Source organism: Cavia porcellus, unplaced genomic scaffold (assembly GCF_034190915.1).
Source record: "Cavia porcellus strain 051 isolate PalLab524CR breed Dunkin Hartley unplaced genomic scaffold, mCavPor4.1 scaffold_8, whole genome shotgun sequence".
NCBI classification, from domain to species: Eukaryota; Metazoa; Chordata; class Mammalia; order Rodentia; family Caviidae; genus Cavia; species Cavia porcellus.
The window spans coordinates 83547320-83574660 of NW_026947491.1; the positions used below are offsets into that span (position 1 = coordinate 83547320).

The 27341-nt window shown below is 43.1% G+C and overlaps 1 protein-coding gene across 10 annotated transcripts in view; it reads left to right on the forward strand.

The window, feature by feature from the left end:
• The window catches only part of LOC100716104 (suppressor of cytokine signaling 2), a 259251-nt gene that overhangs the window by 30583 nt on the left and 201327 nt on the right, over positions 1 to 27341 (forward strand). Inside the window, exons 4-5 of one of the 10 annotated variants that reach the window (XR_010049428.1) lie at positions 4153 to 6406; positions 9865 to 10140. The exons of 8 other annotated variants lie outside the window; for them this stretch is intronic. The gene's annotated coding sequence lies outside the window, so the exon portion shown is untranslated. Of the gene's footprint in view, positions 1 to 4152; positions 6407 to 9864; positions 10141 to 27341 lie in introns of those variants that run through there. One more of the 10 variants, XR_010049427.1, reaches the window with a different exon arrangement.

Here is a 27341-nt window from a genome sequence, read left to right on the forward strand (position 1 = left end):
CTAGATCAAGAAAATGTCATCCTTCCGTTTGATTCAGATCATACCTGGCTTCCGGGTAAGCTAGAAAATGTGTCCCTAAATCTTTTTAATAAGATGGAAATGCTTTAATAAAGCATACGTTTTTATATATATAACATGTTTTCCTGAGACTAGGGTTGAGAGAGTAAACTATCTCATAAAAATTGAAGGTGGCAGACTTTCTAGAAAGAATTTTATTTTAAGGAGAAAAAAGTAGCATTGAAACCAGATGTTGCTTTTCTACATCATCCAACCACTGGCATCTTCCCATGCACAGAATTTGGCAGGAGGCTGACCCTTTTCTTCCTCCCAGATCACAATTTCCAACAGATGCCATGTGCTAAAAACAAAGTTTAAAAAGGGAAGCCTGGTTCCTGAAAGTTCACATCTGACATTTTTTTTCAGGCTCATGCCAGATCAAAAGACAACACCCCAAGAAAAGGCGGCTCTGCTATAGATCTTCACCTCTGGAAATATTAAAAATTCAAGTCCTTGCACAGTGCAGAATCAGGGTCAGGAATAGGGCAAAGAAAGAGAGGCACCCACTTTTGGCAACAAAATCCACCAGGATGCCAAAAGCCTTTGTAATCAAAATAAATACTAACACGATGCAATATTTTTAAAATAAAAATAAATGCAAAATAGTTCATGGTACACAAATGTCAACATTTTCAATGAAGACAGGCGTTTATTTGCTCACCCTGCACCACTGTGTGGTGAGAGCTTTCATTTCCAATCAGCCCCAGGTGCCCAGGTCCCCCAAACTCCTCTCTGAAGGTCACATTGATGAGAACTGACAATTTTGGGAACAGATTGGATGACAGGGGCCTTTATCTGTATTCATGCCTTTTGACTGTAGGGTGTTTATTAGTTGTTCCCACTTAGTTCAAAATACAGATGGTTATTTTGATGAGTGTATATAAAGTGCCAGTTTTCTTTTGCCTTGGGCTCCAATTTAGCTCCACAAGGCACTGTTCAAAACCTCTAGGGGTCTGGAGGTGTGGTTACTGGTACGGGGCTTGCCCAGCAGGTGCAAGGCACTGGGTTCGATTGCCAGCACTTGTGTGTGGGGTACACTTTATTCTAGACGAGTCCCTGCTTATTGGGGTTCTAATTCCAGGGTCATATCCTTTAGTAGCCGACGGACTTGGTGCTTGTTTCCTCCTGTGGAGCAGTGAGTTTAATCATATTCCCTACTGCATGTACATAAAGACTTAGAACAGTGCCCAGCACTCTCTAAACATTACCCAAGCACTATGAAGTACATCAGCTTCAGCAATGTTATGTGTGATTTCTTACGATGTGATGCCTTGCTTAAGGCCACGCCTGCCACCTTCATCTCCAGGACCATATGAAATCGCCACACATTTCCTGCTGAGATGATTCCAATCTTGGGGAACTATGGGGTTCATGAAACCAGCACAGGCTCTGGGAAGGGACACCCTGGAACCCCAGAACCTTCTGGTTAATTCGTGATCCTTTTGTCAGGTTACTAATATCTCTAAATCTCAGTTTGCCTGGTGATGATAAAAATATCTACCTACCAGGAGATGCTGTAAGATCAAAGATAAACAGTGTCTATCTGAACTTCAACCTGTAAAGGATGCTCGGTAAATATTGGTGTACTGGGGCTAGGGATTTGGCTCAGCAGCATAAGTACCTGCCTGGCAAGCATGAGGTCGTGAGTTTGATCCCTGGTACAAAAAAAAAAAAAAGAAAAAAAATTGGTATACTGTATGTACAGTAATTCGTAACTGTCCTCCAGGGGTCTGTGGACACCTCCAGTGGGTTCTTCCAATGTGTCACCCACTGTATTATATTAATTTTAAAATACATACAGCAGTGGTTCTCTGACTTCAGCTCCCATAAGAGTGCTGTGAAGTTAGGATAACCCATTCATTTGGGGTTGCCCTGCCTGAAAGGTTTTTGCCCCAGAAGGGCACTGTAGCCAGTAAAGCCTTGGAGGCGGAACCAAGGGGCTCTATCTTGAGGTCATCTTACCGCCCTAGGCAATTTGCCTGTGGCGGGAAATGAATACTAATCGGCTTCCTGTGCATCACTAATGCCCCTTAAGCACCACCCCAAACCTAAGCTACATGTATGCCCCACTCCACGTGTCTGGCAGAGAGAATGCCAGACCCGGAGGGTTAGGGGGTCTCTCCCCACGTTCTTAAAATAAAGGTCTCTTTTATTTCATACTTTGTATCTTTTCAGCCGCGCCAAAATCCTATCAGATGGTTCCCTTCCGCGCCAAAAAATTCTATCACTGCACCTTCCACTGTTAGCACAGGAAAGTCTTATCCCAGGGCTCTGAGTCAGCCCCTGGGGAGCCGGACAGTTGGTTAAAATTTTTTTTTTTAACTTTTTGTTGGTACCGAGGATCAAACTCATGACTGCCTGCTTGCAAGGTGGGTGCTTATGCCACTGAGCTAAATCCCCAGCCTTGGCCTGGGAATTTTCCCAACACAGATCCACCTGCTACTGCAAGGCCCTCATTCAGCAGGTTGGATCTGGGGGGAGCTGGAAATCATATTTCTATCAAAGATCCTGGCTGTTGAGCCAGTCTGGGAGCACCCTGTGGGATCAGCCTGCTGTGGCTTGAGCCTGTGTGTGCTTCCAGAATTCACAGGCTGGAACCTAATCTAGTGTGGTAATGCTAAGGCCTCAGGGGGAGTGATTAAGTCACTTCATAAGTGCTCCAGGTCAGGGACGGGTTTGTCTAACACCCGGGGAAATGACAATGTGTCACATGCATGCACCAGCAGCCAGCAGGATGTAAGCATCATGGATTGCAAACAAGTACTAATAAAAAAATTTAAATTGAAATAGAGAAAAAGAGCACCAAAGGGAGCCCTTCTGTCTCTTCCACCAGAGAAGGACATGGAGGTTTTTCTCTCCATCCTTCTGCTCTATGTGAACACAGCAGTGGGGCACCATCTCAGGGAAGCAGCTTTGGTGCCCACTGTGGCACCAGCCAGGCTTGGTCTTCGAAGACTCAGCAGGCCTCCTCCAGTCTCCAGGTCTGCTGGCTCCTTCATCCTCCTTTCAGCCTCCAAAACTGTGATCAATATACTTCTATTGTTTATAAATTACCCAGCCTGCGTTGTTTTGTCACAGTAGCAGGAATGAAATGAGTCCCACTGTCAGAACATTCCACATTAATGTAGTACTAATTAATGTAGCACTAAAAGTCAAGAATCACTCACCTTTTAGAATTCAAGTTTTTCCAGTTTATGAGATGGGTGCCACTATCTGTAGAAGACCAAGTGGACTCCTTTCCTTAAAACACAGAACTATCACCTCTGCATTATTTAAACTGTGCCTTGTCTCCATGTATTGATATGCACAGAGCTGACTATGCAGATAAAGGCGAGCTAAGGTACTGATAAGTGATCTTTAAGGCCAACAGACAATTTCCTATGATTGCTTCACTGTAGAAAGGTTGAATACAGCCGGATGGCAGAGCCAGAAAGCTCCAAGAATGTCAGCTGGCTACGAGTCTAAAAATAAAAGGCTATGACTTCCCAGAGTACAAAAGCTTACATATCAGGAACTGCAGCAACAGCCTCCTAAATTCATTCATATGCCATCCCCATCGCGTCATGCAGAGTAGTCTTTCTGCATATCTTTCTCCCCGTATATTACAGAGGTGTTTATCCTCTACCCGACTAGCTCAGCTCACCTTGCTCATGTAATTCCCACCATCCTCACTATCACTCATCTTTGAACAATAAATTCAGGGAGAGGCCTTGGATCAAGGCCTTTGTCCATATACCCTCACTTGCAATGGATTTAAGACCCCTTGGCTGCCCATAATTTAAATATGTCTTGGTGTCCTTACTCTCACCATGGGTTGCATTGGAGGTAGTAGATTAGAATTAACTCATTGGAATTCCAAAAATATTTCTATGGGATTCCAAATATAACTTTTCAGATTGCAAAATGCACTGGAAAAGGGATTATAGTATCTGGATTACAATATTAAATATTTGGATTACAATAACTGTGCCCATTTTACAGACAAGAAAACTGAGGAGTTCTGTCATTTACATAACCAGGAGGCAACTCAAGACCTGGTCTAACACCACAATCTGTTTCCTTTTTTTTTTTTTTTTTTTTTTTTTAATTTTAAAGAGAATAAAACAAAACAAAACAGAACAGAACAAAGCAGATCAGAACAAAACAATGCAATCAACACAGAATTTCAAAACAAGACAACAGGAAATCAACAGTGGTTACTGAAAGAGTTGCTGGCCCAGATGGAACACTGTAACCAGAAAAGGCTGCAGCTAAACTCCTCCCCCCCCCCCGCCCCCTATGGACTTGATTGTAACCCTATATCCCCATCCTTAAGAATCTGTGCGCCAATGAGATACCTGTGCATCTCTAATGGCCTTAGGGCGCTGCCCTAAGCTTAGGCTATTTAGATGCCCCCACGCCACGTGTCCGAGAGAGTTCGCCAGAGAGAGAGTTCGCCAGAGAGAGAGTTCGCCAGAGAGAGAGTTCGCCAGAGAGAGAGAGCTCGCCGGATTCCAGCGGCCAGCGCCGGCCAGCGCGCCAGTCTCCACTCCCCGTGTTCCCGGAGAGACCACCGGCCCCGGGTGCAGAGATGCTGCACCCCGGGGCCGGCGGCGGGGGGCCCCCTCCCCGCATTCCCGAAATAAAGCCACCGCTGACCACTACTTTCATGGCCGTCCACTCCATTCCTCCCGCGGACTTCCCTCTCTCCCTCTCGCTCCCATCCTCCCCCTTCTCTCAGACCTAACAGTTACCATAATGTTGTTTTCTTTGAAATAGTTGTGCATATCGTCACACACAATGAATTCAAACAAGACAAAAATAGTGTAAAACCATTCAAAATAAAAGAATGGAAGCCTGCCAGGCCTTCAAAACCACAACCTGTTTCTTTAACTCTTTTTTCTCAAACTACAGGCTTCTGGACTCAGTATTTTTGGGTGAATTCTCTTCCCACCAGGGAGCTGCCCCAACTCCCCTGGACAGGGCCGAGATGGAGCAGAGCTTCTGTCACAGCAGCTCCTCTGGCATCTATCTTTTCTCATTAAGGAACAAATGTCAGTACGTGAGTTCCCTTTGCAGATCGCATATTTCCACAAATCCCACACCATCACATGTACAAACTAGAGCTACCGCGCTGTCTGCCAAAAAATATTTTTAAAAAAACTTTTCCATTACAGTGTAATTATCAGGAGTCGTGTTTTATTCTGATTCTGTTTCTGCAGCTTTATTTGGTTTCTGGAATCCCCCAAATACAGCATTGCTAACTGAATGTAGGAATAAACTCCATCCTTCTTCACATTGTATTTTTAGTAACCGATACTGTTTATGTGCAAATTTGGCACAACTTGCTTTGATATTTGATTCATACTAATTTTTTCTGTTTTGTTTTTTTCACAAAGGAAGCCTAGATTGGTTGGCTCATGTGTTTTCCTTCAAAGTCCTTTCTCAGCTGACAACTGATTAGTTAGATCATGGCCCAAAACATTTAGCCATCTTTGAAAAAAAAAAAATTTGATTAGCACATGTTTGCAATACATGTTTACATTTGTCTTAGGACCAAGTACATGCACTTAACACTTCTTAATTCTTTTTATTTCCTTTTCCTACTTTTTCTCTACTCCTTTCCCCTCCCTTTAGCTCTGGATCCAATTTCTCATATATCAAAAGTCTATTTCCTTGTTATATCTCAACCAGTTATGTTTTTTTGTTTTTGTTTGTTTGTTTGTTTTGAGACAGGGTCTCGTTGTGTAGCCCAGGCTGGTGTTGAACTCACGGTGATCCTCCTGCTTCAGCCTCCAGGATGCTGAGATTACATTGCACCACCATGAACATCTCAACTAGTTATTTTTAGACCTGACACCCAGCCAGCCCTTGTCATTTCTGGAGTCACGGCTTTCCCACAGGACTCTGGGGGAGGGGGAGTGTGGTGTTCTTTGGTTCTCTGAGACTCTGCAAAGACCCTGGGGACAATACCAGCTGGTGGGGTTCGTGAAAGAGAATGAGATGTGTCTCGTGGCACCTGAGACTGGCGGGCGCTCAGCCAGGACCTGCCCATTTTACAGTGGAAAAGCTCTCCAGTCTGCCAGCTTCCCTGCCTGAAATCCAGCCCCCTCCAGGCTGGGTTGAGTCCTCTGTTGTACTTCTTTGGTACCGTGGACCTCTCCTTTGTGGCAGCACTCATCGTGTCATTGTGCATCTTTTCTGTGGTTATGTCTTCTCCCTCTGCCGGACTCTACGTGTGCAGGCCCCCGGAGCCATCAGACCTGCCTTCCCTTCGGGACTCCTTGAGCTGGGCCAGGTTTCCTTTGGGACTGCTTCGTGTCTGGGCCTGGTCCTCTGCTCAGTCCTACTAGCGCCCTTCTTTCTCTCCGTAAGTGTTAACCCTGAGTTCTCCCTGCCGCCGCCGTGCAGGCTCTCCAGTGTGTGGCCTCCTGGAACCCAGCTCATGCCACCCACCGTACCCTTGATAGCAGAGGAATCGCATCAGTGCCCGCAGCATCTGGGTGTTCTCAGAGTCTCTCCCAGTCCCTGGTACCAGCAGGGCCTCATTCGCTATTTGGGAGATGATGGAGTAAGCCAGCACGTTGGTGGGACACCCCACCCCCTCTTCTTTCTTTAAGGGGACTGTGGCTTCTGCCCTGGGATTTCTTGGGTTTTCTTTCTGTCTAGGGAGCTGTTTTCTTCCTCTTCCTCCCTCTCCTTCCACTTTTCCCGTCCTTGTTGCTTGTTCTGGGGACAGCAAAGCCCAAGGAAAGCCACTGAGAGACGAGATGGGAACGGCCCCGGAGCCCAGCTCGGGGACTGCAGGGCTTTCTGAAGCCTGCAGAGCCCTGTGAAAACGGCTGATGCCCAAGAACAGCGGAAATCGATACCCCAAGGCTCTGCTAATTGCAGGGCTGTCAGAAGGCATTTTCTCATTTTGAATGAGAATAAAGAGCCTTTTAAAACAGGGAGTCTCCTCCAAATAGGAGGAAAAGGGGAACTCACATTTCAAATCCATGTGAAAAGTGAAAAATGGCCTCTTTGTTATTAATTTCTCATCCTCCTGTACAGCCTACTTCAGTCAGTGCTTATTTTTCTCAGCCCAGTTGTTTTGATTTTTTTTTTTTTTTTAAAGGCTCCTCTGCGCTCTCCTAGAAAAAGTACCAGATTGCTTCTGTGCTTTCTTTGAAAAAGTCTTCAGGACTCTGAGTTACGGCTCTGGCTCTGTACCTGCTCAGTGAGGAGGTGGGCGTTTGTGATCCACTCACAGAGATGTGTTACTGGGACCCTCAAATGAGGGGATGGGTGTGAAGGAGTTTTGAGAACTGCAACAGACTGCAAAGGGAAATTGTCACTGTCACTGTCATGGTCACTCAAGCTTCTCTGAAACAGCTTGAAAGTTAAAACTGTTGCAAAAGCCAGGCGTGGTGGCACACCTGTAATCTCAGCACTCCAGAGGCTGAGGCTGGGGGACAGTTGCAAGTTTGAGATCAGCCTGGGCTACAAAGTGAGCTCAAGGCCAGCCTGAGCTGCATAGCAAGACCCTGTCTCAAAAAGACCAAAAAAAAAAAAAAAAGAGGGTATGAAATATACTTCAAAGCCAAATAGAAAGTTTTTTTAAAAAAATATTATTCTGTACGCTGTTTCACAAAGTTGCATGCTTACATGATTAAAAATCAATTAATTGTCCCTGTAGTAGACAGAGAATGTCAGACCCCTACACACACCAGCACTCCGGCATCTTTTACTCCTCGATGCATGACAGACTGGGAGGCCACTGATTCTGTGGGCCAAGCTTTGGGCTGGTCAGGGAGCCGTGCTCATCACAGATCTCTTAGTGGGCCTTCTTACCCCTCCTCTATCCACGGCAGCCCTAGCTCAGAGTGGTTCCTGCATTTCCTCAAACACAGTGTTACGGTTGACATCTAAACTGTCCCCCAAAAGTTTTACATGCTCAGAGGAGCATTCGAAAGGATCCTAAGGGCTTCGGCTTCTGTCTGCCTTCGATACTGATATCGGAGAAAGAAGCTCCCAATCTGCTAGGTGTCCGAAATGCTCAATACAAGTTCTCTAAAACTGAGGAATCCTTTCTAGGAACAACAGAGGTTAAGAGTAGGAAGAATCTGGGACTGGGGATTTAGCTCAGCGGCATAAGCGTCTGCGTTGCAAGCAGGCAGTTGTGAGTTCGATCCCTGGTACCGATAAAAAAAAAAAGACAAAAAAACAAAACAAACAAAAAGAGTAGGAAGAATTTATTGAGAGAAAGAAAGCTTCTGTCTAAGAGGGACAGAGGGGGCCCAGAATGTGGGTTGCCTGCCAGCCCTGCTTCTCAAGGGTGTTTATTGAGCACACGGGGAGGTGGCACAGAACTCTAATCAGTCAATACGATCACAAGTGATCGCTTAAGTGATATTGATCTGGTGGGAGATCACAGGTGGGTGTGAGTAGGGTAAAACTGTGATCAACCAATAGAGTACAAAGATAGTCACTGGGGTAATATCAAATTGGGAAGAAATCCTGTAGCTTGCAAGTGGATGGTCAAGGGCTCTTCTGGAAGGGGTGGGTTAAGGAGGGTTGGTCCTCCCCCACAAGGTGACTGACGTGCCACCAGCCACACTTGTCTTCTGCACTGGCCTCTGCCCTGTCTGACTCCTGTATTTCTAAAACCTGACTGCTATCTCTAATAATAGCGTGATTTCATGGCAGGACTGGGAGGTGATGAAACAGGAGGGGGCCTTGCTGGAGGGAGGGTGTCACTAGGAAATAAACTTGGGGACTGTATCTTGTCCCCTAGCCCCTTCCTTTCTATCTCTATCTCTCTGTCTCTCCTCTCTCTCCCTCTCTGCTTCCCGGCTGCAGTGAGGTGAGCAGCCTTCCTCAGTCCAGCCCTGTCGCCATGATGTTTACGCCTTGCTGCAGGCCTAGAAGCCACAGACTCAATAATCCATGGACTGCACCTTCTGAAACACTGAGCCTGAGTGAATCTTTCATTCTTTAACTGATGTCTGGCAAGTATTTTGTCCCAGGAACCAAAGGCTGTCAACCACATATATGATGCTCTGAGCATTTACAATGTTAAGATTCATTGCTTGCCCTTAAGTCTGAATGTGCAGTGATCTGGGTTTTCCTTTGTATTGAGCAATTTTCTTTAAAATTGGATTTTCCCCCTTCTGTAGAAGGCAGACTGAATGAAGATCTTTGAGCAGCCAGCAGAGACTTCCCGGGGATGCCCCTTTAAATGCTGGTAGATTATTAAATCCTTATAATAGAGGATACAGGGATCTTAGAGTTGTTTTATAATCAGGTATGAAAACTTAAGGATGAGATGGGGCCAAATTTTCAGCAGAGATTTATAGTTTACCTGTAAGCATTTTTGGAACAGGGATGGGCTTTTAAAAAGGTACAGACATTTTTCTGAAGGGTAAGCTTTATGTTCTATATGGTACAAAATAAATATGAATAAATACTTGAATGCACAAACATTATGAAAGCAGGAGACAGATACTATGCGTGAAGTGTTTCTCCTTTACCATTTATATGGTAAGGCCACAGGCTTCTTAACGACAGCAAGCTGGGCTGTGTCTGTCTGACCCTTAGTAATTCTAGTAGATGCTTTGAAAACTGCCTTATCCCTCTGCTTAAAACCCTTCAGTGGCCCTCCACTGCCTCCAGGGCTCTGGGGTCCCCCCTGACCGATCTGGTCTCACCTCTCCTGTTGCCCCATTTAATGACACCCTCCAGTTACTGGGAACAAATTGTAACCTCTGAGCAGCACCTAATCATTTTATGCAAGGATGCTTTTCTCCACTTCTGCCCTCAGGCTGATTTCTTCTTTCCTTTTTTCAGGCCCTGCTCAGGATCTCCTTGGAGATGATCTCCCTGCCTATCTGCTCATCGCTTCTCGCTCCAAACCCTGTCTCCCACTGGGTTAAGTCCACCTTTCTGAGCTGTATTATCGTCCTGCTACAGTCCTTGGCGTGCTGAGTTGTTCCTTAGTAATTCATCTAATCGGCATCTTGGAGACCGATGACTGCTGGCCTGGTTTATTCCTAGGGTCCGGTGCAGTGCCTGGAGTTGGACAGTAACTGTGGGTTGGATTTATCAGTAAATGGCTGTTTCTCATTTCGTCTCTCTCTCTTCGTTGGCACAAGTATCTGGCTTATTTTTCTGTGGTATCACTGGGCAGGGTATCACACAGAGTGCATGTTGGGCTGTCTAGAGTGAACGTGTCCCTCTCACTTGACATACTACGTAGGCAGTGCAAGGTCTGTTGATCCTCATTTTAACTGAGTTTAGGTACTGGCAGTCTCCAATAGGTGAAAACACTGCATAAAAGTTCGGGCGGAATTACCAAGTGTTACAAGGCACCTTACACTGCAGGGTCCATCCTCCTCATCTTACCCATCAGAAACCAGGCTAGAAGTGGCGAGGTGTGTCCAAGCTCTCATGACTGATCACAGCTGAAGACGACGCCTGTCACTTTTGCCTGCCTCAGTTCCCCGGGGGAAGCAGCCCATCCCAGCCCCACCACTTTGGGCGGAGCGGATTCACCCCCAGTTCCAGGGCGAGCATTGAACAAGGCCTGGCTTTTCGGAGCAGCAGGACTTACGTTCCCAGGAGGACAATCAAAGCCAGGAAGTCTGCTTTCAGGACAGTGGAAAAGAGAAGATGGGCTACTCCACTGGGGGTTGTGGAGAGGACAGGAGGCAAGTTTGGGGCTGTCACCCATCCCAGGAAAGCAGTGTCACGTGATGACAGTTTGTCTTGGTGACATTGCAGGCAACACCATAGCTACCGTTGACCCCTTCCCTATAGGAACTTTTTGGCTTGGGGGTTTGCTAGGTCAAGTTTCTGTCCCTTCATCTAATTAACCTGACAAAACCTTAGAACTAAAATTAGCCTCTTGATGCCACATGCAAAGTTCGTTCTACACAACCAACTGGGGATCCCTCTGATGGACCCCTTGCTGCCTACTGTCTGTGACAGCGGTGTTAGGAGGGTATGGGAGATGAGAAGGCCACATTTTGATGGGTAAGAGTGTGTACTTCCAGTGAGGAGCTCGGGGGACCAGTGGGAGCCTCGGGATGCCTGGAGTTGGAGTGAACAGGAGAGTACATCTAACCCAGTTTTTGCCTGCATCCTTGTTTTGACCTGGGCAGCATAATAAATAAGAGCCGGTGGGGTAGTGTGTGTGTGCATGTATGTGCACATGTGCGTGTGTGTGCATGCATGTGTGTGCATGTGTGTGTGTGTGTAGAGGTGCTCCATGTAGTTAAATTCTTCGTCTTTTTTTTTTTTCTTTTTACTGGTACCGAGAATCGAACTCAGGACCACCTGCTTGCAAGGCAGGTGCTTATGCCGGTGAACTAAATCCCCAGCCCAACACATAATGCATTTCTTTCTTTCTTTTCTTTCTTTCTTTTTTTTTTTTTTTTTTTTTTTTTTTTGGTCTTTTTCCTTTTTATCAGTACCAGGGATGGAACTCACGACTGCCTGCTTGCAAGGCAGGCACTTATGCCACTGAGCTAAGTCCCCAGCCCTGCTCCTTGCAGTTAAAGGCTGGACTTTTTCTTCTAGATTAACGAAAGCACCTTTCATTTGGGGAAACTGCCGGAGTATGGAGTAGAAAAACAAAAGCAAAACCAAGGCTTCACTCTTAGCCTCAACATCTCATGACTCACCTAAGGCGTGGGAAAATAGTAGCAGCAGAACGGCCGCAGCCACAATAAACAGTCTGGAGACCCAGAGCTGCTGATGTGGCCGTGCTGGGACACGGCCATGGCCATTGACGGGGCCGGGGAAACAATGACCTCACTGTGTACGCTTGTTAGGTTGCTTCACGCTTTGGGGTAACTTGGTCTCCAGCTCGGTTCCCCATCACAGTGTCCGGGAAGCACAAACTGACACCGAGGGCCTGTCCCTCACTCAGGCATCCCGTACAAAGTGGGGATATTTTAGAGTTCTGCTTTATCCTGTGGGCCTCTCTTCTCTGCATGCATTGACAGTTCAAAACCAAGCAAAACTGAACAGTGCTGTTTGGAATCAGGGTAATGGTTACATCTGTGGGTATGGTGGTGGCTTGGGAAGGCAGGAGAGGGATTCCTAAAGCCTTGGTAATTCTGGGATTTTAAATGTGCTGGTTCTGCAGTTTCACACATATATACACTGAGTTAGGCACCTCTGTGTGGTGTAGATTTCTGTGTGTGTATTTCAATAAAAAACATTATATTATGGCAAATGCAAACATTTGTCACTATGGAGATTTTAGAACTCAAACTAGGAACTGAAGAAGTTATGTGGCAACACTAAAGTGAGCCTGTAAATGATCCAGGATATAATAATTTTAAAAATAGATGATCATCAAGATGAAAACATAAATTTTAAAATAATAGGATATTTACTGCTCTCCAGAAGCCTTGGATACGGGTCGAGAAAAACTGAAATGTTATGACAGCTCAGGATCGTAGGGTGAGATCAAAAGCTCTTCAAGTCTCTCTACTTGGGGTGCCACCATTTCGAGTGCAAGCCACCAGCAACTCTGGTTTGGACTGTACCAATAGCTTCTCACTGTTACCCGCTGTAGAAGATGACAGATTTAAAACACGGCTTGAATTACTCCCCCGACCGGAACTCTTCGAAGACTTTCTGGGCCTCTTGGTCTTAAAGGCCATGTCCTTTCCCATCTCCCAACTGCCCGTCATTGGCCAGCCTCTGCCTGCCTCTGGACAGCTTCTCACCACTCTCTTCCTGGCCCACCAGTCCCCACCGGTCCCCCTGGCCTCTGACAGAAATTTAACAAAAGGACCACATGCAGAAATGTGGGCAGAATTAAGGGACTCAATGAGGCATATCAGCGTGTCCAGGGCATAGAAAGAGCAACTGGAAGGGACTGTTTGTGTTTGCTTTCCATTACTAATATGAAATACCTGAGGTTGGGTAACTTTACAGGGAAAAGAGGTTTATTTTGGCTCAAGGTTCTGGAGGCCCAAGGCTGAGGGGCTGAAAATTATCTCTTAATGATCTTCTTACTGAGGAATCCAGAAGAGGTACACGGTATTGTATGGCAAGAATCTGGTGCTCAACGCAAGCTGGTTGAATGGATGACTGAATGATCAAGGAAGGCTGGAGAGAATGACGAAGGACACCAGACAAAGTAACATTTATCAAGCTTCTGCTATGTGTTGAACAGTCACTCTATGAGAACTCTTATTTATTTCACATGGAGATTCTATGACATGTACTTTTGTCCCTGTATATGGTTTGAAGACCTTGAGACCTCAGCAGTTGGCACACACCATTAAGAACAAATCATGGAGCTTGGATCACAGCTGGCATCCTGAGTTCTCCCGTTGCATCACATTAAATATAACTGCATCAGCCAAGGCTCTGCTCCCCACTCCCCGCCTGGAATGCCCGTCAGCCTGCTGACATCCCAACAGCTTTTGAGGTACCAAACTGAAATGACAGGTTTCATTATTACTATAATAAAATCCGTCCTCTTCAGCATCAGGAAATCCCCAGTTTTGTTCCTGAAATGGTCCTGAAGCATGGGAGGGGGCGTGGGGAGAGAACTATGCTGACTAAGCACTGACCTAAGGGTAGATCAGGATCTTGTTTGGGTTTTACAGGCATAATGCACTCCCCAGAGTGGTGAGATCTAGAGCCACATCGCCCACTGTGGATTGAGAGCCCTGCTCCTCCCTCCGTGAGAACCTTCTCTCTCTATAGTACGTTCTAGAACTTCTCTCCCTTACTTGCTGCATCTGCAAAGTGAGCAAATAGTTTCATCTCCCCCAGAAGGGTATTGTGATGCCTACTTCAGCCACACATCAGGACTAAGCTAGCAAAACAATCAAAATAGCGCCTGGCACATATTAAGTGCAATGTATTCGCTATCAGCTTTACTCACCTTAAAGACTTTTAATTTGCTGCTCACCACCACTCTAAGATGGATCAGCTTGTAGGGTGAAATTGATCTGCACATGCATTTTATTTGGCCTGCAGATACTTCCTTAAGTTGAGCCCACGTTTAAAACTCAAGGACAGGGCTGCAGCTGAGTAGTAGAATGCTTTCCCAGCATGAGCTGAGTCCCAGGCTCGGCGCCTAACAATGAAAGAAGTGAAATAAAACAATGAAATTTTATATAAAATCTGCATTTCTGGCTGTTTTTTTAAAAACCTTCATTCGGTGGCAGCTGGTGCAAGCCCAGGGGTCTCGGCCCCTTTGGGTGGGGCTGGCACCTTGCTGTAGTACCCTGAAACGGTGGGGAGGATTATTTTCAGTCAAAATTTCCATCTCAATGAAAAAGTCTCAGGGCAGTAGTGCCAGTGTCTCTCATGGCTCACAGGAGACACACACACTCACACACTCACACACACGTGCCTCTTTCTTATAAAGGAAAACCTTTACCCTAGATCAGTGATAGGGAACCTTTTAGAGCTTGCGGTGATACAAACAGCCCACTGTGGCATGTGCACTGTAGGCTCACAGCCCCTGCCCTAGGTGACGTCCCCTGACCTCACCACTGGCCAAGACTGGCGCGTGTCAGTACGCTCAGTGTGAGGGAGCAGAGGAGAGCCTGTCCCACATGTTCTGTTGCTCTGAGAGGGAACACAGACTCTGCTCACAGGAAAGAACAGGGAAGGGAGTGAACAAGCTACCGCATGGCCAGGCACATCTTCGTGTCATGCTGAAGTGTACACCTCTAGCTCCTCTTTTTATTTAATTACCTGGAAGCAGCTGCATTTGTGACTCCTATGGGAGATGTTGTATTTTTATTTTATTGTGACCATAGGCAACATCTTTCTAAAAAGGTGACGTGATGATTTTGCAGTTCAGTCTGAAATTCAGACTTCCTTCTGCATGGAGAACCTATATCCGCAGGCATATTTGTGGCATTTCCAGGTACACGTGTAAGATGGCATTTAAGGTGCTGGGCGGCACGTGGGCACCACCCTCCTTGGACTTGGTGTGGTCTGAATGTGCCCAAGATTCACACAGCAAGACTTAACCCCAGTGTGACAGGATTAAGAGATGGGCCTTAAGGAGGCTACAGAGTCGGCTGAAGGAGATGACAAAGAGTTGACAGGAATTCGTGTTTGTTTCTTCTCTTCTGTCCATTCTGCCAAATGAGGACTTGGTGTTCACGCTTCCATGCTGGGGGCTAAGACCCAGCTTTGAGAAGACCCTGAACCTGTAGGTCCCTTGATCTTGGACTTCCAAGCCTCTAGAATCTTGAAAAATAAACTTCTATTATTGCAAATTACACAGTCTCGGGTATTTTGTTATAGCAGCCCAAACGGACTAAGACATTATTGGTCACCGTTGCTGTTTTATAGGAAAGAGCCGCCTGGTCACTCAGCACCCAGGCTCGGCTGCTCTGCTACCTCTGATAATCTGGCTTCCAAAGCTTGCATCTGAAATCCGCCAACAAGGAGGCTGGCAGAGCCAGGGGCCCAGGCCTGTATTAGTACCCAGGTGCTCGTGAAGGAGACGCAATCAAATTAATGATCCACGTGAGTGGGACTGGGGTGCGCAGCAGGGTGAATACTTAGCACGTGGTTTTGTGGCTGTTCTGCCAAGACAGGGCTCTTTCCAGCTTGAGAGCTTTCTAGGGAGCAATCAGGTCTAAGGAACCTCCCTTTGCTTCTCTCACAGCTGCCATTTTCGCCTAAGAAGGTCGCCCCAGGAGGCTTCTTAAGGTAACATCTGGGTCTCTGCTGAGCGTGGACGTAAATCTAACAGGATGCTACCTCTGCAGGGTTCGGGGCAGTGTGCGCATTCCCGGCCCCCCTTGCTGGCTGCCCCCGACCGGCACCGCCTCTGCCAGCAGACTTTACATCCAGGCACCTCCCCATGCCCACGCCTGCCAAGCAGCTCAGGATGCATCTTCGCACGTCAGAGCCTCTGAACACGCTGTCCCCTTCTGCTCTTTAGCTCTCTGGAGAGCTCCTCCCGCCTGTCCTGGAAGGCCCAATTCAAGCGTTCCTCCCACCCCCCAACTTTCTAAATAGGACCAGAATGTTTAAAAGAATTTTAAAATGTTGAGACAAGGCACTACGTTGCCGTTGGCTGGGGTTGAACTTGGGGCCCTCCTGCCTCAGCCTTACAGAGTGCAGAGATTATAGGTGTGTGCCACCCTGTCCAGTTTATTATAGTAGTCTCTTGACCTTCGTGCCTGTCTCGCTTACATGTTTTTTTTTTTCCCCATGGTGTTGGGGATCGAACTCATTGCCTTGGGCTTGCTACGCAGGTGTTTGAGTCCCTGAGCTAAATCCCCGGCACGCTTATATGTTTAACTTTATGGAAGGAAGGGCGTCTGCTGTTTTGAGCCTCAGTAGTGTATATCACGGAAAGTATCAAATATTTATTGATGAATAAGAAATTATTTTCTAACATTTATGTTTCTCATGTTATAAGATTATTTCCAGTTAAGCAGATTGTGCTGGCACATCCCTGTAATCCCAGAACTGGGGAGGCTGAGGCAGGAGGATCATTGCAAGTTCAAGACCAGCCTGGGTTACAAAATGAGCTCAAGGACAGCCAGAACTGCACAGTGAGACCCTGTCTCAAAAAAATTAAAAAAAAAAATTATATGCAATTAGAAGATTTATAAGTATATAATAAAGAAGAAACTAAAAGCCATGAATGGTCTCACCAGAGTTAACCTCTATTAAAAATGTAATTTTTGAGTTGAGTGAGGGGACATATTTATAGTCCCAGCCAAATACTTGAGAGGCCGAGGCAGGAGGATTGTTTGAGTCTAGGAGTGCAAGGCCAGCTTGGGGAGCACAGCAAGACCTTATTCTCAAAATGTATCGAGATATTCATGTGGATTTGGTTTAATTTTCTCTCTAGATGCTTTTGTATTTTTAAAAATAATTTTACTGGTATACTTTATATACCATACAAGCCAACCATTTAAGGTATATGACTTCTTCAGTGATTTTAGTATATTCTGTCATATAATCAGCACCACCACAGTTAATTTTAGAACATTTCCATCCCCCCAGACCCATCAATAGTTTCTATTTCCCTCCAACACCATCCCTCCATCTATCCTTAGGCAACTATCTGTTTTCTGCATCTATAAATTTATCTAATGTCTATTCTGGACATTTCATAGAAATCATAACACACACAGCTCTTTGTGTCTGACATCTTTTACCTTGAATAACATTTCTTTTTATTTTAAAGAGAATAAAACCAAGGAAAATAAAACAGAATAAAACCAATAAAACAAACCACTATAAGTGAAACCTTCAAAACCTTCCGAAATCAACAATAGTTACCATAATGCCTTTTGTTGTCTTCAAAATAACCCTTTGAACATAGCAAAAATTGAACAGAACAGAACAGAACAGAACAGAACAGAATAAAAAGGAAACAATGAATGCAATAAAGGACTTCAAAACAAGCCACTAGTAAATCCAAAACGGCTACCATAATATGTGTTGCTATCTTTTAAATAGCTGTTCCTGCCACCAGATTTAACATAACCAAACAGAACAAAAGAGAACAAACCCAACCCAGCAAAACAATGGAAATGATATGGTTTCCAGGGGGGATCACCTCCTTATGAGGCTTTGTTTTCTCCACCTGCAGTCTATGAATGGTGCTGACTCAAGGAAAGAGGCTTGGGTCTGGCTGTCCGCACTCCAGCAGCAGGCCTTGCATGGCGCTGGTTTCCAAGCAGGAATCACCTTCTGGTGGAGGTCTGATTCTCTCCCACTGCAGCCCGCAAATGGCATTGACTCACCTGACCCACGCTTGAATAACATTTTTAAAGTTCATTCATCTTGTAGACTATATTTGTACTTCATTCCGGTTGATAGCCAAGTAATATTCCCTGGTACAAGCACACCACATTTTAATTATCTGATCATCCATTGGAGATGTTTGTGTTGTTTCCACTTGTTGGCTATTGCAAATAATGCTGCTATGAAAACATTTGCACACATTTTTGTTAGACCTATGTAATGTCATTTCTTCTGAGTACTGTGGTGGTCAGTTTAAATGGGAACACCTAGCTGAACTGAGGCATCATGGTCCAAGGTATGGAAGGCCCACCTGAGAGTTGTTGCCAGTGGCATAAAAGAAAAGCAGGAAGGGAAGCCTGCATGCTGCCGAGTCTCCCGGAGAAGCTTGCTGCGGCTGGGCTGCTCTCGGCAGAGGAGGAGGAGCTCAAGGCCTTGCTGTGGCTGAGGATGGCGGAGTTCTCTTGGGGGAGATCGGGTCTTCGCCTTGAGGTCACTTCCTGGCCTGCTGGCACAGATCCTTCACCCTACTGCTCTGTCTTTCTAGCTTCCACCGCTGACCTTTGGGCCTTCCCAGTGCAGATCTTTGATACAGACTTGTGTGAGGCATTGTTGTGGGCTCTAGGCCTGCAGGGTGACTCACGCAGGCCATCGCTGTGGGCTGTAGGTCCTCGGCTGGATTCTTTGGGTCTCTAGCATGTGCACAGATCTCCTGGGCTCCCCAGCATGTGACTTCTTGGGTGCACATTATAAAACAATTTTATAGATTATATATCCTGTATTAACACTATATCCTTGCAAATCCTGACTACAACAAGTATATCATAGTAATTTCATGTTTAACATTTTGAGGACCTTGGAGATTTTTTTGAAAGCCGCTATAGCATTTTGCATCCCCGGCAGCACTTTGCAGGGTTCCAAATCCTCTGCACACTTACCACACTTTAATTACCTATGAATTTACCGTAGCCATCCTGGCAGGTTCAGAGTGGCATCTCGTTGTGGTTTTGATTTGCATTTCCTTGATGGTTAATGATGTGGAACACTTTACCCTGTGTTTATCGGCCAGCGTCCAGACCTCCACCATTAAATACAGTGTTTCCTGTGGGTTTTTAATGGAGGTCCTTTACTAGATTGAAGACATGATTTTCTATTCCTAGTAAGTAGGGTTTTGTTGTTTTGTCCAGTGCCTTTTCTGATATATTTAGATAATCATGTGCGTTTTGTTCTTTATTAATATTGTGTACTATGTTAATTTTTTTCAGATATAAAAACAACTTGCATTGCTGGGGTAAATCTTGTCATGGTGTCTAATTCCCTTTATATGTTGCTGGATTTCATTTACCAATATTTGTTAAGAATTTTGTGTCTGCATTCATAGAGATACTGGTTGGTCTGCAGTTTTATTTTGCCGTGTCTTTGTCTTCTTTGGGTTTCATCCTACTCCATGATCTAACTCTTCTCTAGTTCACTGATTTTCATTCTTTCCTTTATGATTTCCTTTCTCTACTTGGCTTGAATTTATTTTCTTCTCCTTTTGCCATTGTCTTAAAGATAAGGCAAAAGATTTGATACTGTTTTTCACATTGTCCTCTCTTTTCAATATAAGTTTTACAAACACCAGTTCTCCTGTAAACACAGCTTTATATGCTTTCCATAAGTTTTTTTGGAATGTTGGGCTTTTAGTTTTGTTAATTTCATAGTTCTAATTTTTCTTGTGATTTCTTGACCCAATTGTTATTTAGAGAGATGCTGTTTAATTTCCACATTATTTGTGGACTTCTAAAACTTTTCTGTGATTGAGTTTTAATTTTGTTCTGTTGTCAGAGAGCACAGTTTGCATGACTTTAATCCTTTTTTAACTTACTGTAACAATTATATATCATCTCTTCTGGAGAATGAGCTGTGTTCACTGAAAAGAAAGTGGTTTCTGCATTTGTGGAGGGGAATGTTGTGAGAGGACTTTTTGGTTAAGCTGCTTTATAATATTTTTCAGTACGTTCATTTGGTCATTAATCTCAGTGAAAAATATCTATCTTAATTTTTTTGTTTTAAAGTCAGTTTTGTCTGATGTTAGTGTAGTTACGTTAGCTTTCTAATGGTTCTTGTAGGCATGGTGTATCTTTTTTTTTCTTTTACTTTTATTAGTGAAGGTTTGCAGTACATAATTATATTTACATATTTATTTCAGGGAATTGGTTCATGTACATAATATCTTTCAATTTACCCCTTTCCCTCCACATCCATTTTATTTTAGCATCAGATTCATTTATTTATCAGATTTATTTATTTATCTTGTAAGACCTTTGAAAGACAATGCATGGTATACTATATCTTTTTCTATCCGTTTATTGTCAACTATTTGTATCTTTGACTCCCGTGTGTCTCTTACAGACAGTGTTTGGTTGGATCTTATTTCTTCCTGTTGGTGAGTTTTGCCCTTTGACTGCTGTTATGGTTGCTGGATTTATTTAGTAAAGCCCGCGGCTTTACTTTTTGCTTTTTCTCTGTTTCTCTAGCGCTTTCTTCTGCATTGTTATTATGTTTTAGTATAACATTTTAGTCCTTTTAATGTTTTGTTTGTTTTTTGCTCTGCATTTTTGTATTGCTTCCTTACTGGTTGCTCTAGGTCTTATTATATGCATCTTAGTTTATAAAACTTGACTTCAGATTTATGGTATCATAGTGAAACACAGAACTTTTACTCATCATTCTACTTCCTTTTTTGTGCTTGAAATGTAATATGTAATATGTATATGTAAATTTACATGTATATAGTAAAATTTCAATAATACATTGTTATAATCATTACTGTATATGATTTTGTTGCTTAAAATTTTGAGAAAAAGCATAATAAATAAAATACCGTAACACAGTAAAATAATATTATAAGAATAAATGCAGACACTTTTCTATCCTGCATACAACATTTCCCATTGCTGGGACAAAATACTCAATATTCACAACTGAATGGATCAGGGATTTCTTTTGGTTCACGGTTGCAAAGGGTTCAGTCCATGGTTAATTCTGTAGTTCTAAGGCAGAAGCAGGCTGGTGAAGAGCAGGATGGAGGAACGCTGCTGAGCTGCAGAGCGTGGCAGCTAGGAGCAGAGAGAAAGGAGGAGCCAGAGAGAGCTGCCCTCCAAGGGCGCGATTGAAGCACCCTCGGTGCATCCCAAGTGGAACTCACATCCTGACAGCACATGCAACCATAATCCCATCAGTGGATTAATCTCCTGGTGGGTATGACAGGGCCCTTAATCCAGTCATCCACCAGAAGCCTTACCCCTGAACACGAGACTGGGGGAACATTTTAAATCTAAACTGCAACACATTTTTCTTTTTTCTTTTTTTAACCTTCTCTGGTTTTCTTAATTTATTCCATTGTGTTTTTGTACCCTCTGGTGTCGTTTCCTTCTGCAGTCAACTTTGCATTCACTTCCTTCATGCTGTTACTATTGCATTTCTAAAGGTTAGGCCCAAATGTACAGTGACATACGTATTATTTTATACAATCGTTTTTAAAATCATCGACGAGAAGAACCATGTATTTACACTCTTTCAATTAGCTACATAGTAATTAACTTTACAAATACTGGTATTTTTGGGTGTATGTAATCAAATTTTTCTCGGATTGCTTGCTTTCAGGTTGAATAACTATTTTAGTGTTTCTTAGGAGGGGGCCTATAGTTTTTTTTTTTATTTAAGGAGAAAAAGAAATAAAAATAGAAAAAGGGTACAAGTTATACAGAATTTCAGAAAACATAAACAGTAGGAAATCACTAGCTAATAGATTACATATTGTTATCTTAGAAATAGTTGTTCATGTTACAAAATTAAAGCATATAAAGTGGACTTTCAAACAGTGAGACTGCAAACAGTTTTGTTCAGTGATCCAACAAAACTCAGTAATATGGTTATCTATCTTATACACTTAAATATATATGCAGTTATATCCTTTAAGGCACTTTATTTTCCTTTCTTTTGTACAACGACAATTACACATTTTTGCACTGTTTGTGTCACTTAATATCAGGTCATATCCTATCATTTTTTAAAAAAAAAAGAACACAATTTAGGGCTATAATCATCTGCTTCCAAAGTGTGGCCAGTCCCTCCCCACTGTAAAATGCTATAATAAAAAATATAAAAAGGAAATGAAGTTTGTTACTTCATTTGTATGTATACATTAATTAATGTATAATGTACATTAATATATATGCATACATTGATTATATTATAGATTGCCAATGTAGCCCAAGACAATTCCTCCTTAGGAAAAAAGTCAGTTTGTATTTATTGTCTTAAGGGGCTGTTTTCAACTTTTAAAAAAATTATAAATTACATAATCATGCGCATCTCCACATATATAATTTGTGAAACCTTTTTATTATTTTTGCACTGCTGAGGAGAACTCAGGGCCTGCACATTGAATCCCATCTTCATTTCTCTTCTTATTTTTTGAAGACATGGTCTTATTAATTCACTAGGCCCGCAGTGGGCTCACCCTTACAATCCTCTATTTTAGCCTCTCAGAGGGTGGGATTACAGGTGTTATGGCTTGTGTCTGGATGTCCCCCCAAAGGCCTCCTGCGGTTGTAGGTAGAGGTTTAGAGAGGTGGCTGAATCTAGACTGTGACGCTGGGATCAAGGACAGGTGATTATTAAATTAGTCTACCATTGGTTTGGCGTAGTTCTGGGGAGGATTAAGGATGCTTCACCCTTTAGGATGCTACCCACACTAACGGCGTGTGTATATCCTGGATAAGATGTAAGGGACAGAAAGCGGGTCCCGGCTTGTCACTCATGGCCCATTTGTAGCTTGCCACCTCCTGCCGGCCTGGCTGCTGTATCCCTCCCCACACCACCCTGCCTCAGAGCCAGCCAACTCTGAACTGAAATTTCTACAAACTGGGAGCCACATAAACCTTTCCTCCTTTGACTTTGGGCACCCAGTATTTTGTCTCAGCAATGAGAAAAGGAACCAAGACAATAGCCATGAGCTACAGCACTTGGCCTATTATTATTTTCTTGAGATAGGGCCTTGCTACATTGCCCAGCCTTGTCTTGAACTCCTGGGTTCAAGTTGTCTTCCTGCCTCAGCTTTGCAAGTGCTGGGGCAACAGGCAGACACCACTGTGTGCAGCAAACAGTTTTGTAATGCACTAGTAATCTGGGAATGCATTTATATCTAAAACCCAGACAGTGGAAAATCCTGCTCCAGAGCTGCTCTCACGGGACATCTCCATTTCCCCTCCAACTGTGGTGACACACACTGTCTTAATGAATGTGCTGTTTGGTGAGTCTATTTATGTGTGTACACATGCAGAGACAAAAAGAGAGGACATGGAGAGGAAAGTGAGAATATTTGTGCTTTTCTCTTTTGGTACTGATTTTAGTTTTAGACCAATAGGATCCTCTCGTGTGTCCTATTTCTCCTCTTGTTTTCTTCACTTAATAGCACTTCTAGGGAAGCAGGTTGTGGTGGCTGTAATCCCCATAGTTGGGAAGCTGAGGCAGGAGGATTGCCATGAATTCAAGGCCAGCCTGAGCTACCTAATGAGGCCCCTGTCTCAAAAAACAAAACAAGAATGAACAACAAAAAACAGGTCTAGGGGATCTTTCCAAGACATAATTGAACTAATCCTCTTTTTAAAGTGCCACATAGAATTCCTGAGTCAGGTAACGAGTATTTATTGAGTCCCTAGTATGTGTGTCAGGTCACATAAGGTTTCAGAGATTCTGCTCTCAAGGAGATTTACTACTGTAGAATGGTTATACCAAATGTACTTTTCCTATTTTGATAAATGTGCAGGTTTTTCTCCAAGGACAGATACTTAGAAAAGGAATCACCAGTCAAAAATCTCTTGACATTTTCATGAAATTGCTTTCCAGGAAGTGGGGCCAGTTTATATTCCCAGGAGGAACAGAGCAGAATACTTGCTGGCTAACTTAATCCATGGGAAATTTCAGTTTTAATTTACATTTTTAATTGTTACTGAGATTGAGTGTTTTTTCATGTTTATTAGACAGTTATGTTCTCTCTGTGGATTGTTAAAACTTCTTTGTTTTGCCCGTCTTCTAATAAGATCTATTTTTATATTTACTTGCACAAATAATATATATATTTTCTTTGTGTGGATTTTGCTGAAAATAACTTTTGCTTTTTGCATTTAACTTTTAAAATGTCTCTTTAATGGGCAGATGTTATATTTTTAAAGATTTTCTTTTAATGAAGTCAAATCTTGCACTTTTTTCTTTTGGTTCTTTTATTGTTTTATCCTCCAAAACCAAGATAACGTAAATGCCAGGCATGGTGGTGCACACCTGTAATCCCAGCACTTGGGAGGATCAGGCAGGAGGATTGCTGTGAGTTCTAGGCCATTCTGGCCTATAAAATTAGATCAAGGCCAGCCTGAACTACATAGTGAAACTCTGTCTCAAAATGAATAAATAAATAAATAAATATACATTTACTGAGCTGTTGGTTCATTCTTAATATTTTAAATCCATAGTTAAAAATGTAAGGAATATAAAAAGATTCAACTTCATTATCCCTCCAAGGCTATAATCATGTAAATTACCAAATAACCCCTCCTTTGTCCATTACATCTGATGCCACAGGCTCCATCTCCAAGCATCCATGTGAGACCCTTCTTTTTATTTATCGTTTTTACCGTGGTCATCTATCTTACCCCCTTTCATATCCTCCATAGACACCTACATCAATATGTACAATACAGTCCTTCAATAACATATGTGTCCTTATACAATATGACTGTTACGTGTGCTTCAAATGTACATTCAGTGGTAAATCCTGCAGACATTCTGTTTTCCTATAGGTCAGTCTTCCTGCTTGCTGCTGTTGGAATGTTAAATGCTTTCCAAGGGCCCAATTTTGGACTTTAAGGTGTGGTACCACTGGGAGGTGTGGGACTTTAAGAAGCGGAACCTAATGGCTGAGGGTGGTGGTGTGTCCTGGGGAGGCTGAGGTAGGAGGACTGCCCTGAGTTTGAGGCTACCCTAGGATACATAGTGAGTTGGAACTACACAGTGAGACCTGTCTCAGAAACATTAAAAACAAACAAATAAATGAATACTGAGACCTAATGAGACAATTAGGTAATGGGGTATGCTCTTGGATACTGGGACTTCAGTACATTCTTCTCTTTTTGGTTACCAGCTGCTGTGAGGTAAATAGGTCTTCCCTGCCTTAACTCCAACCATGAATATTGTGCTGCCATGGGCTAAGAGCATGAGGCCAAGAAATCATGGACCGAATACTCTGAAACTGTAAACCAAGATAAACCTTTTTTCCTTATAACTTTATCACTTCAGGTATTTTGTCACAGTGATAGAAAGCTGACTATCATAGAACTGTATCTACTTTGTTCATCTTTTTGAATAATCCCTCTTTGGTTTATTAGTCTTTCCTATTTCTGTGATTACTTCTATTATTTCTTTCCCTTTTATTTTTCACTGAACTGAGTTGATTTTTTCTCCTAGTTTTACAAAAGTAAGAGTTTAATTTTCTTTATATATTCTAGATGTTCTCTATCCAAGAAGTAGCTGTTGAAAACATTTTCCCAATTTTATAGGTTGTCTCTTCACTCTGTTTCTTTTGCTGTGCAGAAGTTGTAATTTCATATAATCACACTTGTTGGTTCTTGGTGCTACTTCTTATGCATTAGGAGTTTTGTTCAGGAAGTCCTTGCTGTGCCTGTTTTTAAGAATTGTATCTATTTTTATCTTCCAGGAGAATGTTTCTATTTTAATGTTTAGATCTATGACCCATTTTTATTTTGTTTTGGTGTATAATGAGAGATATGGGTCTAGATTTCAGTGTTCTGCATCTGGATAGCCAGTTTCCCCAGGATTATTAGTTGAAGACGTGATATTTTTCTTAGCATGTGTTTTTGCCTCCTTCATAAAATATCAGGTAGCTGGGCTGGGGATTTAGCTCAGTGGCATGAGTTTGCTCCCAGGTACCAAAAAAAAAAAAAAAAAAAAACAAAAACAAAAAACAACAACAACAAAAACCCAAAAAACAAACCAAATATCAGGTAGTTGAATGTGCCTGCCTTTGTTTCTGTGTCCTTTTTCTGTTACATTGATCCATGTCTATTTTTGGGGCCAGTACTATGCTGTTTTTTCACGGTAGCTTTGTAATATAGCTTGAGACCCAGGATTGTGATGCCTCCTGTTTACTCGTCTTGCCCAGGGTTGCTTTTACTATGCTGGATCTCTTCTGGTTCCACTTAATTTTAGGATTTTTTTTTTTTTAGTTCTGTAAAGAATGATGTTGGTATTTAGATAAATTCTTTACATTGACATGAGAGTGGCTTTCTGGGCTCACTTGAAAGGATGAGTAAATTAGTTTCATTGAGAGCTCATAGGACTATCCATCCATGGGACAGCATATCCAAGAATTTAGAATCATCACCTCGGCTGATGAAGCAGGCAACAGTGGGAGAAGAGATTTTGCGAGAGATGGATGTCTTCATTTCAGGTTCTGTAGTCACTCATTCTGCCTCTGGGTAGCAGCACACCCAGGTGCTGGGGTAGTGCTGAAATGCACTCTTTACTCTGACATATAGTAGCTTGGTCAGCATCTTGTGTTAGTCAGCTTTCTGCATTATAACAAAATATTCAAGACAATCAAATTATAAAGACCAAAGGTTTATTTTGGCATGTAGTTTTGGAGGTTTGAGCCCATAAGCTCCATAACTTTTGAGCAGTTATACTGCAGCACATCATAGTGGAGATGGTGGAATAAAATTACTCACCTCATGGCCAGGAAGCAAAAGCAAGGAAGAGAAAGAAATACTGAGTCCCACAGTCCTACTGGAGGCCACACCCCAGAGACCTAATGATTTCCAACAGGCTCCACCTCTGAAGCTTTACCATCTTCCACCAGCACCAAACTGGGGCCAGGCTTTCAATGTGTGCACACATGAGAGACATTCAAGATACACCCTATAGCACCTGTTATGGTCATTAAGCTTCAGTGTTCTCATCTCCATATATACACAGAGAGTGTTTCAAGCACCACACCTGGCCCTTAGCTGGTGTTTAATAACTTGTACTTCCTTCCTCCCAAATCTTCCCAATCATTTCCTTTTTCACTGGAAACTTTAAATATGGGTAAGACGAGTACTATCCATTTTCAGTGAATGTGAATTTCTTTTTAATGTTTCACTTCCTATTTTTTCCAATTATTTTCCAGCTGCGTTTCAGTTTTTGCAAGCTAGGAACACAATCTACAATTAATCTCGTGCATGGGTATCTGAAATTCAAAGAACTCTCTTTGCCCTTGGTCTAGGGCACTGGAGTTCAAGCCACTGTCTTTCTCAGATGGTCTCATTTTGCCCCATGCTCGGGTCCTAGACTGTAGACAGAAGAAGGGGAAAGGTGATGAGAAACATTTATGGATTCTACCCTAAGACTTCCATGGTGGCTTTTGATCATCTATGTTCTTCTCAGTCTTTTGTACTTTTTGTCAGACAGCTGCTGATGTTGGCTTTGTCAATACTGCTCTTACGAACATTGGGAAATATTTTGTTGTC